Source organism: Vigna unguiculata, chromosome 10 (genome assembly GCF_037176805.1).
Source record: "Vigna unguiculata cultivar grain cowpea cultivar isolate G323 ecotype 2 chromosome 10, ASM3717680v1, whole genome shotgun sequence".
Taxonomy (NCBI): Eukaryota; Viridiplantae; Streptophyta; class Magnoliopsida; order Fabales; family Fabaceae; genus Vigna; species Vigna unguiculata.
The window spans coordinates 5775471-5787352 of record NC_140801.1 but is presented as its reverse complement, the minus strand read 5'-3'; the positions used below and the strand labels follow the sequence as shown (position 1 = coordinate 5787352).

The following is an 11882-nucleotide window of genomic DNA, read 5'->3' as shown; positions in this document are numbered from 1 at the left end:
ATTTTCTCAATGATTTTTTTGTGAAGAATAGTTTCCCGTTAGGCTTTCATCTGACTAACTATTTCCTTTATTCTAGAATAGTAGTCTTTAATGGTCTCAAATTCTTTAATTCTTATTAATTCAAACTCTCATCTTAGATAATGAAGCTTAACATTGCGTACCTCATCATTTCCTTGAAACTATTCTTGTATTGTGTTCCAATCTTACTTTGCACTTATGGCACCTATTATTCTGTGAAAGATTATGTCATCAACTGCATGTTGAAAAGCAAATAAAGCCCTTGAACCTTCTGCTTTCTTTCCTTAAAATCCTTCTTTTGAGCTGCAGTAAGAGTGAAAGTGTCTTTTGGAATAATCAACCCCTCCTCTATAATGTCCTATAAGTCTTGAGAGTGAAAGAATGTTTCCATTTTGACACTCCAAAAATCATAATTTTCTCTTATGAAAATAGGTACTAGAATTGATGATGTTTGATTAGTAATGGCCATGGGTTGAGAAAATATTTTGGAAGTAGCATAGAATGGAGTTATATCTTTTTCTGAAGTAGTTGAAAAATTTATCTACGCCAGTAGATGACCGAACGTAACTCTAGTACCACTGAGATAGTATTTTGAGGTTGTGAAAAATAGTTGATGAGATAGAGAAAATTGTGGAGATAGTATAATGTAGAAGTAGTAGTTGGAAATAGTATGTTATCTAGTTGTGAGTGGTGTATTAGATGTTGTCTTACTTCTTGTCTTACATCAAATGGTTGAGTGCATGGGTATTTATAGACCCATAAACTATTCTAGAAAATACTAGCCACAACTTGTGTGAAATATTCTAGATTTTTGCCTATGTAGAATGTTCGTGATATTTTCTTCTTATCTTAGGCTTTTCTACTTTGTTCTAGAATTTCATTACATTTTAATATTTTTATCTTAAGATTTTCTAGATTTTTCTAAAATTTGCATTACAATTTATAATAATAAGACACTAAGTATGAAAAAAAGCAAGACAAAGTATATATTTTGTCACCCATTTTCAATTTCAAGTTATTGTTGTCAAATACGATATTTTCCAGGAAGACTTCACTCACAACAATGTGATGACTTTGGTTTTTTCTCCAACTTATTGGTGCAGGTAACCACCGATTTTGGAAATGGAAAGTCATTTTAGGTAATTTTATCTTTTTATATCCCTAAATTCCACCATTATAGTACATCTATTACAAAATCGTAATACTTGATCATGTCATCTCCTTTATTGATGAATCCAACACATATATTTTGTTAATTAAAAAACTAGAAAAATAATTTAAGAAATTCTATCCTTTAGAATAAGCTTTTTAGTTCTTAAAAAAATAAACAATTTGTTTGAAAATTGTTTTGTTAAAATAGTTTTCAAAAACTGTTTTTTTTTTTAAAAGCTAAAATATAAAAGCTGATTAAATGTTTTCTTCGTTTTTAGTTTTGTTTTTCCTCAATCTGTGGTCTAAACTTGCTCTATTCCTCTCAAAATTTAAAGAACGAGACAGAATTCTCCTCACTTTTAGATCTCTTTTTTATTTTTTTCATCTATAAAACAGTTTTTAAATTCGTTATCATACAATTTTTTTCCATTCTCAAAGACAGTTGTTCAAAATTGATTATAAAACAGTTTTGAAAAGCTAAATAAGAAACAAAAATCAAGCAAGATTCTTAACGTGCCAGTATCAAATTGTAACAAAAATCTTTGCGTTACTAGGTAAAAGAATAGGCATATAATTTATGGTCAAACATATTCACAAAAAACTTTTGTTCTTAATGCAGAAACACAAAAATGCACAAACAAATACAAATCATCGTAACTATAAACTTTTACTTTCATGTATACTTAGAGAGGAAAGGAGAGGGGAGAGTGACCAAGTATGGAAAGATGAGAATGACCGAAGAAGATAATAAAAAGAATGAGTTATCCAGATGATTGCGGATGACAAACAAATATTTAAGCATCTAAACTATTCAAAAGATTATCGAACAACATTATAATCTTTAAAAAAATCAAAATGTGAATTTATATAATTAAAAATTGTAAATAATTATAATAAAAATTTATAAAAGTAATAAAAAAACTAATAAAGTATTGTTGGTAAGTTATGAGTCAATTCATCTTCAATCCGACTCGAACCAACTAGTTAAATGAGATGAGTTCTTCAACCCACGTATAAGAAAGAAAAACTAAATGTTTTTCAATCCAATCCTCATCACCGGTTCAAGTTAGGTTGGCTTATAAATTAAAATTAATTTTGACATTTCTATATAAAGAAAATAAGGATGAGAAGATTTATATAAAAATTAAATGAAAAAAATTGTGAACAAGGAGATTTTTGTTTTCTTTAAATCTAGTTCTTTAGATTAAAAATAATCTATCATTTCCATTAGTTATTCTAAAGACACACAAATTCATAAATATAAATTAGTATTTGCTTAGCATACGCTTAATAATTTGCTTAGCATACACACAAATTAGTATTTGCCATTCATAAATCTGTATAAAATAATTTTTCTTATTAAAAGTATTAGGTGTAATCATGAAATTTATATATATGACAGTGACATAATTAGTTATTTATTAAAAAGATAAGTTATTTTATACTTTCTAACTTTTGTAAAAAATTTACATTTTTGCGTCACAGAGTCAATTAAGCTGACTCTATTGTCGTCCAACATTAAGTATACTCTAATAAAATTGATTAATCCGACATTAATCCAATACTCACACAAATATTTATTTGTTAAAAAGACTTTAAAATAATTTTGTTTTTTAATTTTTTTAACTTAACTATTTACTCGCATTAGAAATGCTAAACGAACTCCAATAATATTTGAAAACTAATTTTATCTTTTCTTGGAATTAATTCATAAGAAATAACATTATATTATGCCTCTTATTAATTTAGGTTTAGATTCTTGAATTCATATTAATTAAATTCGTAAAAAGTGAATTCCCAAGTTAAATGAGTGTTGATTATTTCTTAACTCTAAAATCCCCTTCTTTATATGTTAACAGGTGTTATATGTGCAATATTGGGAGGATTCATGATATGCATCATAATTTTTTATTTTCGATACAAGTCATTAACTCCACTGGTAAATCTTTGTTGGACTACAAAGAGTGACCTAAATATTGAAGAATTCTTGAAAGATCACGGATCTGTAGCATTGAAAAGATACACATTTTCAGAAGTGAAGAAAATGACTAATTCCTTCAAAGTTAAACTTGGTCAAGGTGGATTTGGTGCAGTATACAAAGGAAAACTACCAACCGGATGCCCTGTGGCTGTAAAATTATTAAACGTGTCTAAAAGAAATGGTGAAGAGTTCATCAATGAGGTTGCTAGCATCAGTAGAACCTCTCATGTTAATATTGTCACACTTCAAGGATTTTGTTTGGAAGGTCGAAAGAAAGCTCTCATTTATGAGTTCATGGCTAATGGTTCCTTAGACAAGTTAATCTACAACAGCGGGCCAGAATCCATTGCATCATTGAGTTGGGAGAATTTGTATCAGATCTCAATAGGGATAGCTCGAGGGTTGGAGTACTTGCATAGGGGATGTAATACTCGAATTTTACATTTTGACATAAAACCACATAATATTCTTTTGGATGAGAATTTTTGTCCTAAGATATCAGATTTTGGGCTAGCAAAACTTTGTCCCAGGAAAGAAAGCATTATTTCCTTGTCAGATACTAGAGGAACAATGGGATATGTGGCTCCAGAAATGTGCAATAGACATTTTGGTGGAGTTTCCCATAAGTCTGATGTTTACAGCTATGGGATGATGTTGCTAGAAATGGTAGGAGGGAGGAAGAACATTAATGCTGAAGCTAGTCACACAAGTGAGATATACTTCCCATATCTGGTATATAGGAGGCTTGAGGAAGACAACAATGTAAGACCAGATCAAGTGATGACCATAGAAGAAAATGAGATTGTTAGGAGAATGACCATAGTGGGATTATGGTGTATTCAAACGTTTCCCAATGATAGACCTACAATGAGTGGAGTGGTGGAAATGTTGGAAGGCAACATCAATTCTTTGGAAATGCCACCAAAACCTTTGTTTTCTTCTCCTGCTAGATCAGTTTCATGCTCTTTCTCTGGAATTTGATTTTATTGTATTTTCGTAAAGTTTTTCTAGATTCATTGTAAAATGGATCATTAAACATATATCTCTAGTTATTTTTAGTCATTCTCGAAAGCAAATGCATCTTGTATCTATGTGTTAATCTTCCACCATATTGATTGCAAAACTAGATCAACTGTGTATGATAACTTTCTTGTACTCTGCTCAAAGTAGAAAAGAGAAAAGTTTCATGTAGGCTTGGAATGATGACTCTAAACTAATAGCAAGATTTTCAGGGAGAAAGAGGAAAAGTCTATTATTATTTCCCTTTGAATGATTTCCTTCTTCTGAACTTTTTCTCTTTCCCTCTTTCAAGAGAAAGGCCGAAAGAGGAAAAGACTATTCATTCCACCCTCATTATTGAGCTATCACTATTTGTCGGTTCTTTGAAAAAATGTTTTGCCTTTTGTTCAATTTTTCCTAAGAATATTGTGAGTAACATAAGGAGACGGTATTTAAACTGTGGATGGCAGAAAGTTTAATTCAGTTAAGCAGAAATCAAAGTTCGGATGAGACTGGTGGCAACTACTTTAATGAACTAGTATAAAGGTTATATATATTCGGAAAAGCTCTACATATTACCAATACAAGTTTTTAAATCTAATTAATGATTTAGCCACAGTTGCATTGGGCATGAAGATCCAAAACCAAGTTCATATAATTAATGAACTGTCTTGATAAAGTTTTCCATCTGTTTTATAGCAGGGGAGAATGTTAAACATCAAGTTGCATTAATATTTAGCAAAAAATCCTAAAATCCCCTAGTGTGGCATAGGGCAGACCAAGGGTGTCAAATCCAAGGAAATCTGTTCTAAGTAGCTATTTGTGTGAGTTTTAACTATGCAAAGATTGGGGATATTTACAATGTAAAAGTGCTACCAATTATTAGAACAACTAATACTATCCTAAAGAATGAAATAAACACAATGCATGAGACTAAAATTAGTGAAGAACATGTAAACAAAAATGATGTGACAGAATGCTTGTATTCAGAGTGTGTAAAAATGCAAAGTCTACATGAAACTTGTTATGGTATCGTAGCATGCGGAACCACAAGATCGTCACAATTGGAAATTAAAGAGAAGTAAGTAAAAGAGCAAGAGAAATAACACACAAGGATTTACGTGGAAAACCTCTTTTAAATGTAAGAGGAAAAACCACGGGACGATAATGAACAAAGTTCCACTATGAAAAGAAGAGTACAAAGCTCTTGAATGGGAACAAGAATCCTCACCAAAATACACTCAGGTGTATATTACAAAATGTGTCTCTGTAAATGTTTTTCTATATTTTTTTCAAGTCATGAAGATATTATTTATAGGCTTCAAAACTAAACCAGTTAATAGGTCATATGAAGAGTCTTCAGAAACTGCACTAGTAAATAGGCCATATGAAGAGTCTTCAAAACTGAAGCAGTAAATAGGCCATATGAAGAGTCTTCAAATATGAACCAGTAAATAGGCCATATGAAGAGTCTTCAAAATTGAACTAGTAAATAATTAATGATTAGTGCTTAAGTAACGTGTGGTATTAGAAATTGAATGAGAACCACATATTCTAACAATCTCCACCTTGGTTCGAATTCTACAAGTGTTCATCGTCCGATAAAGCCCCAAAGGGCATTCAAATGCTGTATAGACCAACCAAGTCCAAACAATGTCCAAACTTGGTAACTGGAAGCGACTTGGTAAGCATGTCTGCTGGATTCTCAGAAGTGTGAATCTTTTCAACCATAATTTCTCCAACAACAACAACATCTCTAATAAAATGATGTTTTATATTGATGTGTTTGGTCTTGTCGTGATAACGATCATTCTTGGTTAAATGAATAGCACTTTGGCTATCACAAAACACAGTAAGAACTTTCTGTGTTAGACCAAGTTCATTTACCAAACCTCGGAGCCAAATAGCCTCCTTCACTCCCTCTGTGGCTGAAATATACTCTGCTTTGGTTGTAGATAATGCAACAATAGATTGAAGTGTTGCTTTCCAACTGATAGCACTATTACAGAGGGTAAAGATGTAACCTGAGAAAGATCTCTTCTATCAAGATCACCAGCATAATCTGAGTCAACATATCCTACAACATTATCAGTTGTAGCCAATTTTTTGAAAATACCAAGCAACCATGAGAAGTACCTTTTAGAGACCGAAAAATCCATTTTACAGCACTCCAGTGTTTCTTGCCGGGATTATGCATATACTGGCTTACCATGCTAACAACATATGCAAGGTCTGGCCTGGTGCATATCATGGCATACATAAGACTTCCAATAGCATTAGCATAAGGAACATGTGACATGTACTCCATATCTTCCTTTGTATCTCGACAAATACCTGAGAATAACTTGAAATGTGCAGCAAGTGGAGTAGAAACAGGTTTACAATCATTCATATTAAACCTATCAAGTACTTTCTCAATATACCTTTGTTGAGATAAAAACAATTTACCATCTTGACAGTCCCTGCGAATCTCCATACCAAGAATTTTCTTTGCTGCACCTAATTCTTTCATTTCAAATTCATTGCTTAGTTGGGTTTTTAATTTCCTGATAGAAAACTTGTCACGTGATGCAATTAACATATCATCAGCATTTAGTAACAAGTATATGAAAGATCCATCTTGGAATGTTTGAAAATAAATACAGTCATCAAATTAACTCCTGCAGTAACCTTGCCCAATCATGAAAGAATCAAACCTCTTGTACCATTGCCTAAGTGCTTGCTTGAGGCCATATAAGGATTTCTTCAAACGACAAACAAAATGCTCCTTTCCAGGAACAATAAATCCCTCTGGTTGTTCCATGTAAATTTCTTCTTCCAGCTTTCCTTGTAAAAAAGATGTCTTTACATCTAGCTGCTCTAACTCCAAATCAAACAGAGCAACAAAAGCAAGCAAAACACGAATGGAGGTATGACGAACAACAGGTGAGAATATCTCATTAAAGTCAATACCTTCCTTTTGATTAAAGCTTTTAACGACTAGTCGTGCTTTGCATCTTGCATTTTCAACCCCAGGAATGCCATCTTTCTTCTTATAAATCCATTTACACTTTAATGGCCGTTTGTCTTTAGGTAGTTTTGTCAGAGTCCAAGTATTGTTTTTATAAAGACTCTGAATTTCTTCATTCATAGCACCTAGCCATTGAGAAGACTCAACACAAGAAACAACTTCAGTGTAGCTGATAGACTCAACACCATCATTTACCTCTTGTGCAATTGATAATGCATAGGCAGTTAAATAATCATTAGTGTATCTGGCTGGCTTTATGATTTGTCTTCTAGCTCTGTCCCAAGCAATACAATAATCATCTCCTTGTTGTTGAATAGGAGAAGTGGTTCTATCATCAGATTCACCATCATCATGATGATTATCAATATTGGAATCATTTGTAGAGGAAGATGGGACATCAATACTAGGAACTTCAGATTTGAATTCAAACTACACCTTCTCATTAGTACCTTGTATAGTACCTGTATTGGTAGAAGAAGACACAAAAGACTATTTTCCAAAAGATAATAATGCATCCTCATTAAAAATTACATCTCTGCTAAGAATTAGCTTTTGAGACTTTGATTCAGAGCACCATAAACGATACCCCTTAGATTTAGATGCATAACCTAAAAATATGCACTCAATAGCTCTTAGAGCTAATTTTCCATTATTAATATGTGCATATGCAGGACATCCAAAAATTCTTAAATTAGAATAAGCAACAGGATTACCTGACCAAATCTCTTTTGGAACTTTGAAGTCAAGTGCTGAATGTGGAGAATGGTTGACCAAGTAGCATGCAGTAGATACTGCCTCGGTCCAAAGGTCATGTTGATTCCATAGCCTAACATTTGAGAGCATACAACGAGCTCTCTCAAGTAGAGTCCTGTTCATTCGTTCTGCAACACCATTTTGTTGGGGATTCCTTGGAATGGTTTTGTGTCTAGCAATACCATGATTTGTGCAGAACTCATTAAAGTCACCACTACAAAACTCTAATCCATTATCTATTCTGAGCTTCTTTACTTTCTTCCCTGTCTGGGTTTCAACCAGAGTTTTCCACTTCTTGAATGTGGGAAAAGTCTCATTTTTATGTCACAAAAAATAAACCCAGACCTTACGAGAAAAGTCATCAATGATAGTCATCATATAATGACGTCCTCCATAGGAAGGAACTTTAGAAGGCCCCCAAAGATCAGAGTGAATATAATCAAGAATACCTTTTGTATTGTGAGTTGCTGTAGAGAAACTAACCTTTTTTTGTTTCCCAAAAGCACAATGTTTGCAAAACTCCAACTTACCAATGACATACTTACCAAGATATCCTTGCTTGCTTAGAAGATGCATGCCTTTTTCACTCACATGACCTAGGCGCATGTGCCATAATTTAGTGACATCATTTTCAGCCATAGAAGATGATACAGCTACTGAACCTGTCACAACAGTCCCTTGCAGGACATATAAGCTTCCAATTCGGTTAGCTTTCAAGAGAACAAGAGAACCTTTTGATACCTTTAGAACTCCACCTTCAGCTGAGTACTTGCACCCAAGAGGTTCAAGAGTGCCAAGTGAAATTAAGTTTCGCTTTAATTCGGGTTTATAGTGAACATCAGACAAAGTCTTGACGACACCATCATTAGTCTTGATCTGAATTGTACCTATTCCTGCAATCTTGCCTTGGGCATCATTACCATCAAGACAACACCACAATCAACAGATTCAAAAGTAGTGAATAGGTCCTTATAGGGACACATATGAAAAGTACATCTAGAATCAAGGATCCACTCTGTTTTACTCCTCTTATTAGAAGAGACAACAGACAAAGTAATGTCACCGTCAGAGTCAGCTTCAATATTGGCAGCTTCAGGGGATTGTGTGGCTTTTCCTTTTTCTTGTTTTTCTTGTTTTTTCTTCAAGATAAAACAATCAGAAATATCGTATCCAGGTTTCTTGCAATAGCGACAGAATTTGTTGGATTTGCGTCCCCTAGACTTGGATCTGAACTTTTTGTCACTTGTACTCCATCTTTCTTGAGTTCTACCTCTGACACTTAAACCCTCACCCTTGTCCACAAAATGAACTTCAAGATCAAATTTTTCTTTGGACAATAAATTAGATTTAACATCTTCAAAGGATAAGGTATCATTATTTCCATACAACATAATTTCTTTGAAGTGTTTGTAGGTAGAAGGTAGAGAGACAACCAACAAAACAACTTTATCTTCATCATCAATTTTAATATCAATATTTTCCAGATCCAAGAGGATAGAATTAAACTCATTAAGATGAGATTGAATAGGAGTACCTTCAACCATTCTAATGGTATATAAGCGTTCTTTGAGACGAAGCTTGTTTGCAAGGCTCTTGGTCATGTATAAAGGCTTTAACTTTAGCCATAATGCAGCAGTGGTTGTTTCATTTGCTACTTCACGGAGAACCTCCTTTGATAAAGAGAGTTGGATTAATGATAGCGCCTTTTCATCAAACACCTCCCACTGCTCATCAGTCATGGAAGCTGGCTTATTTTCTATTCCATCAAAAGCCTTCTTTAACCCACTCTGGGTTACAACGGCCCTCATTTGGACTCGCCAAATAGAAAAGCTAATCTTGCCATCAAACTTCCCAATGTCAAATTTTGCAGACATTTTGAAATTTCCAACTAAGAGCTCTGATACCACTTGTTATGGTATCGTAGCATGCGGAAGCACAGGATCGTGACAATTGGAAATTAAAGAGAAGTAAAAGAGCAAGAGAAATAACACACAAGGATTTACGTGGAAAACCTCTTTTGAATGTAAGAGGAAAAACCACAGGACGATAATGAACAAAGTTCCACTATGAAAAGAAGAGTACAAAGCTCTTGAATGGGAACAAGAATCCTCACCAAAATACACTCAGGTGTATATTACAAAATGTGTCTCTGTAAATGTTTTTCTATATTTTTTTCAAGTCATGGAGATGTTATTTATAGGCTTCAAAACTGAACCAGTTAATAGGCCATATGAAGAGTCTTTAGAAACTACACTAGTAAATAGGTCATATGAAGAGTCTTCAAAACTGAAGCAGTAAATAGGCCATACGAAGAGTCTTCAAAACTGAACCAGTAAATAGACCATATGAAGAGTCTTAAAAATTGAACCAGTAAATAGGCCATATGAAGAGTCTTCAAAACTTAAGCGGTAAATAATTAATAATTAGTGCTTAAGTAACTTGTGGTATTAGGAATTGAATGAGAACCCCATATTCGAACAAAAACTGATTTAGAATGATTAGAATTAACTCATGAACGATTAAAATGTCATGAATTGATGAATGAAACATGTTCTGAAATTTAGAATTTAGAAAACTAAGTGAAACCATGAAATATGAAAGTCTTGAATGAAACTATGAAATGCAGAAACTGTTTGAAAAAATGTCTATAAGAACGAAAATCAGAACTTAAGCGGTACTAATGATTGTAACTTGTTTGGATGATCAAAACAATACATAAAATATGAATTAAGCACTACTAAACAACTCTAGAATATCAAATTCAAAATTAAAACTAAATCTGAACAACAACTATTCTAAGACAATGTATTCTCGTTCTTGACAGCAGTTATGCATTACGAACAGAGATTGATTTCTATGAATGCTATGGTTTGAATCACAAAATGAACGTGCAAACAAGTCTAAAGCAATATGAATTGAATATTAGAAACGAAAATTACTACAGAGAATAGGTGCAAAATCAAAATCCAAAAATAGAAAAATCACCTACACTAGAAAACCTAACTTCTAAGTTTCGGAAAATGGATTCAAGCATCGAAAACAGAATATACGTGGATCAAACCAGTGTTGGTCTGTTATTGGCGAAGGAAAATGGAATTACCGAATAAAACTTATTTAACTACCTATTAATTGAAAGAATATGAATTAAAATGTTGTTTATGAGTTGGAGGTTTTGAAATGGCATGAGTAGGAAAACAGTGAAGCAAAGTCAAAAACAGAATCAAGAGTAAAGTAGAAGAAATTGGAATAGAATTTGAAAATTTTGAAAAGTTACTCTATAAACTCAGTTTTGATTCGTAAGTAGTTCAAATATGAAATTCTTAGATAATAAAGATCCTTTAGATCAATTAACCACGTCAGAAATTGAAATTAAAGAAAGTGCTAGATTGAAAACATACGAACAAACCTAAGGTGTATGTTTCTCAATTCAGAAAAGTTCAAGCAAAAGAGAAAATGGAGAAGAATGAGATGAAGAGAACAAATCTGAATTTTACTGATCGAACTACTGGAACAGCAGAGAAAAGATTTGGAACTCACCATACATCTGCCATTCCTTCGAAATTACAGAGAACTCCCATGAACATTGTAAAATTTCCTACCCAGTATTCTAAAACTTGTTTCTGAACAACTTCAGTTCATTCTTCATTCTTCAGTGGTAGGTGCAGTTTGCTTACACTTTGATGTATCTTCTCAGCCTTGAAAAACAGCTAACAACAGATCATTCTCACTTCACCAGATTTCAATGCACCGAGACTAGGAATCCAAGTAGCATGCTCAAATACACTGCACAAACCTTAAAACAAAACACTATACTCAAATCTCAAGCTGAAATCTTCAAATTATACAACAAAATTAGAACCAAGCTGAAATTCATTTTTCAAAAGAGCTAGAAATTTACAAAATTAAAACTCTACCAAAAATCTGTCTAAACACTACAAATTGACATGTTTTTGGAATTACCATGGGCAA

The 11882-nt window shown here is 33.0% G+C and overlaps 1 pseudogene across 1 annotated transcript; it reads left to right on the top strand.

The window, feature by feature from the left end:
* Positions 1-1124: 1124 nt before the first annotated feature.
* LOC114165081 (LEAF RUST 10 DISEASE-RESISTANCE LOCUS RECEPTOR-LIKE PROTEIN KINASE-like 2.4 pseudogene) lies at positions 1125-4303 on the top strand (annotated as a pseudogene). The gene is made up of 2 exons (XR_014985019.1): positions 1125-1157; positions 3030-4303. The product of XR_014985019.1 is annotated as an LEAF RUST 10 DISEASE-RESISTANCE LOCUS RECEPTOR-LIKE PROTEIN KINASE-like 2.4 pseudogene (transcript).
* The last annotated feature ends 7579 nt before the right edge of the window (positions 4304-11882 follow it).